Below are 4,196 nucleotides of genomic sequence, written 5' to 3'. Positions count from 1 at the left end.
GACAACACCAATATCACAGATTGCATACCCCAAACCTCCCCCTGGTGCAAGCCACCTATTAATATATAAGCCCAGTTGCAATAAAGAAATTAGATTGCATATCCCAAATCTCCCACCTTGGTGCAAGCCACATATTAATTATGCGCCCCTTTGCAATGAGGAAATTAGAAGGGAATTTCTTCAGCATTCCATCCAACAGAGGACAAAGCATATTTACTGAAGGCTCCAAGTCTGAGTATGAAGTTGGCTGTACAGTAGTTAGGGAATCGTGTAATCACGAAAGAAATTACCACAATACTGCTCGATATTCACGGCTCAATTATATGCCGTTCTTCCTTGGAGCTGTAAAATATGGTTCGGAAGTCACGTAAAGCCGTTGGTCCCTTTGCTTAATAATCACTGGTTCCATGCAACGTAAAAACACCATACAAAACAAACCACGCAGTATCAGGGTGAGCTTTTGTTGGATATATGATCGTTTGGGTATAGATGGGAATGAGGTAGCCGATAAGACAGCTAAGTAATCGATAATATTACAAAATCAAGCACTCGTAGACCTCCCTTACAATGATTTAAGACAAATCATTCACATCTCTATAGGTAGAAAGTGGCGAATTGGTTCGGGGAACTTAATTGGTAATATAAAGTCTAGTTAAGAGATAGCAGTTCTCAGATCATCCAGGTCGGACGACTAGCATTATTTTAACAAGGCTGCGTATAGGACACATACGCATGCTACGCATAGATACTGATGTAATGCACAGTGGAATAGGGATACCTGTCAAGAAGTTTTATCAGTGAAGCATTGTATTAACTGATTGCCCAGTTTATATCCAAGAAAGGAGGGCTACCTCCCTTTTGTGTAGGTCCATGAGTGAGGTACTTGATGATAATGGTGATATCATGAAACCAATGTTGATTTTAAAGTAAATTAATTTTTATTTCAGAATTTAATTCATCAGGTTTTACAGGTTTATTTAATTCGTATTAATACTATTTTTTGGGTACAATTTTTATCCGATATTACAGGTTTATCTAATTCGCACAAATACTATTTTTGGTACAATTTTTATCAGATTTTACAGACGTATTTACTTCACATTAATACTGTTTTTTATACGATTTTTATCCGATTTTACAGGTTTATTTAATTTGTATTAATACTATTTTTGGCTCAATTTTTATCAGATTTTACAGACGTATTTAATTCGTATTAATACTATTTTTTGGTACAATTTTTTATCAAATATTACAGGCTTATTTCATTCGTATTAATACTATTGTTTGGCTCAATTTCTATCATTTTACATGTTTATTTTATTCGTATTAATATTATTTTTTGGTACAATTTTTATCAGAATTTGCAGACGTATTTAATTCGTATTAATACTATTTTCTGGTATAATTTTTATCAGAATTTGCAGACGTATTTAATTCGTATTAATACTATTTTCTGGTATAATTTTTATCAGAATTTGCAGACGTATTTAATTCGTAATTATACTATTTTCTGGTATATTTTTTATCAAAATTTGCAGACGTATTTAATTCGTATTAATACTATTTTCAGGTATATTTTTTATCAGAATTTGCAGACGTATTTAATTCGTATTAATACTATTTTCTGGTATAATTTTTATCAGAATTTGCAGACGTATTTAATTCGTATTAATACTATTTTCTGGTATAATTTTTATCAGAATTTGCAGACGTATGTAATTCGTATTAATACTATTTTTCTGGTTTATACGAATTTTTATCAGAATTTGGTCAGACGTATTTCATTCGTATTAATACTATTTTCTGGTATGATTTTTATCAAAATTTGCAGACGTATTTAATTCGTATGAATACTATTTTCTGGTACAATTTTTATCAGATTTCACGTGTGTGTTCAGTTCGTATTAAAGACTATTTTTTAGTACAATTTTTTTTATCAGATTTTTACAGGTTTATATAATTCGTACTAAAGACTATTATTATGGTACAATTTTTATTGTATTCTGCAGTTTTATTTAATTTGTATGAAAGAATTTTTGGTATTTTTTTATTTGTAGGTTTAATGAATTTTAGCTGAATTAATATTTGATGTTAAGGGCTGAATGGTCATAGTTACCCAGTGCTTGACATGTATGCCTAAAGTCCATAAATCGATCAATCAACCGTAATAATAGGTGGTATATATCACTAGAAATTTAATTCAAATGCAGTAAGAATAAATTTGCTTCTTTAAAACATTTAAAATAATAGGTTAACTTTGGTAAACTTCAATGCCTTGAAGAATATTAGGGATTGTTAATTTCGCGTTACCAAAAAACCTGACAAGATGAATTTTCGTCCAAAATAAAAAAAGCCGTTTAGTTTCCTGGCAAAAAATAAAATTCACCCGTGGGGGGGGGGGGGGGGGGGGGGGGGGGGGGGGGGGTTAGTGCCGTCAGTGCACCTCATTCGGTGCACTGTAGGCTTTACTTAAGGTTCTTTGCAGCGTGCCTTCGGCCCCAAGCTGCAACTACTTTCATTCCTTTAACTGTACCTCCCTTCACATTCTCTTTCTTCCTTCTTACTGTCCACCCTCTCCTAACAATTGTTTCCTAGTGCAGCTGTTTTGAGGTTTTCCTCCTGTTGCATCTTTTAAGCCTTCTACTGTCAATTTGCGCGTCAGCGCTGAATGGCCTTAGTTGCCCCAGTGCTGGGTATGATGCCAAAAATGTATGTAAATCAAGTCAAAAGTACTCATTACTCACCTGGTAGATGCCGGCGCTCCTCCCTTTAACTGTGAAACCGTTCATTTCCCTCCCCCGAATATTCGGAACTGTGTTATGATGCTTCAAATTACCCTTTTAGCGTTTCCCATCACGAGAGAATGGCCACTTTACATTAGGGCGTTAATTCCACATGAAAAAATAGCGAGGAAAATGGTGCCTGAGGCAGCAGCAGCAGCTTCCACACGGTTCATTAAGTTCTTGCAGAGAAAGCTGACCGGCACAAGGGGGGGGGGGCGGGGGGGGGGGGGGGGGGGGGGGTGGGGGGGGGGGGGGGGGGGGGGGGGCTGCGTGATTTTATATTATATTATTTTTTACACTTTGTAAAGCGGACGTGTTAAGGAGAAGTTAGTTCACTTTTTATTTGAAGGTTTGTTTCACCCCGCATTTCCTTTGATCCTCGTGTATATATATATATACTATATATATATATATATATATATATATATAATAGAATATATATTATTATATATATATATATATATCCTCAATGTATACCTCAGGACGTTTTACTTTTTTATGTACAGGATTCACCAGTATCTACACTCTAAGTAAATCACGTAGTCGTCGGAGCGGTAACTAATGTATATTGGTCAAACCACACCCATCCCCATGAGAAATAAAACATTACATATCATTGGCAACACAAGATTGAATTCCTTAAAGCGTAAATTACAAAACCAAAGTGACCAGCCAGTGAATAACAAAGGTTCGAATCCTTTAAAGGGGAAATTGCAAATCCCAAAGTGAGAAGAGACAGAGCAAAGGAGGATCGAATCCCTTAAAGGTAAACATTGTCCCCAGAACGAGAAGACAGACAATAAAAAAGGCTCGAATTCCTTGAGAGAAACGATCACAAATCTCCCCCGAGGAGACATAGAACAACACTGATTAACATGGTAAGGAGAGTTACCGAAGCAGGTACAGATTCCAATCTCTTACCGCGAGACACACCGGCAGCAGCAACGACCCCAAAAAACTAGGAGGGCCAAACGGCGAAACGAAAACTTGGCGGAGGTGATTTCCATAATGGAAGGCCTTTCGAAACCTGGATCAAACAGCGGGCCAACTTGAATTATTCCACTTAACGCTTTTAGACTCTTCCCTCGATTGGCTGTTGTCTAAAAGCTTTCTCTCTCTCTCTCTCTCTCTCTCTCTCTCTCTCTCTCTCTCACTTTGCTGAGAAGGGGTTTTGTCTTCCTCGCTACAATTTTCTGTTTGTTGTTTCTGTATGCTTTTCAGACGTCTATACGAGTCCACTTATTATTATTATTATTTTTTCATTCACCATTGGTTGTTTATCACTTTGATAACAAACAGCAAAGAACAGTGAATGCCTGAACATTATTAATTCCCTCTAACGTTTACTAATTTTATTTAACTTCTAGCTCGGGCTGAATGAAATGGTAGAAAGGCTTAGGCAAGGCGAAGTAT

This window comes from Macrobrachium nipponense, chromosome 13 (assembly GCF_015104395.2).
Source record: "Macrobrachium nipponense isolate FS-2020 chromosome 13, ASM1510439v2, whole genome shotgun sequence".
Lineage (NCBI taxonomy): Eukaryota > Metazoa > Arthropoda > Malacostraca > Decapoda > Palaemonidae > Macrobrachium > Macrobrachium nipponense.
Note: the sequence above shows the minus strand (reverse complement) of the source record.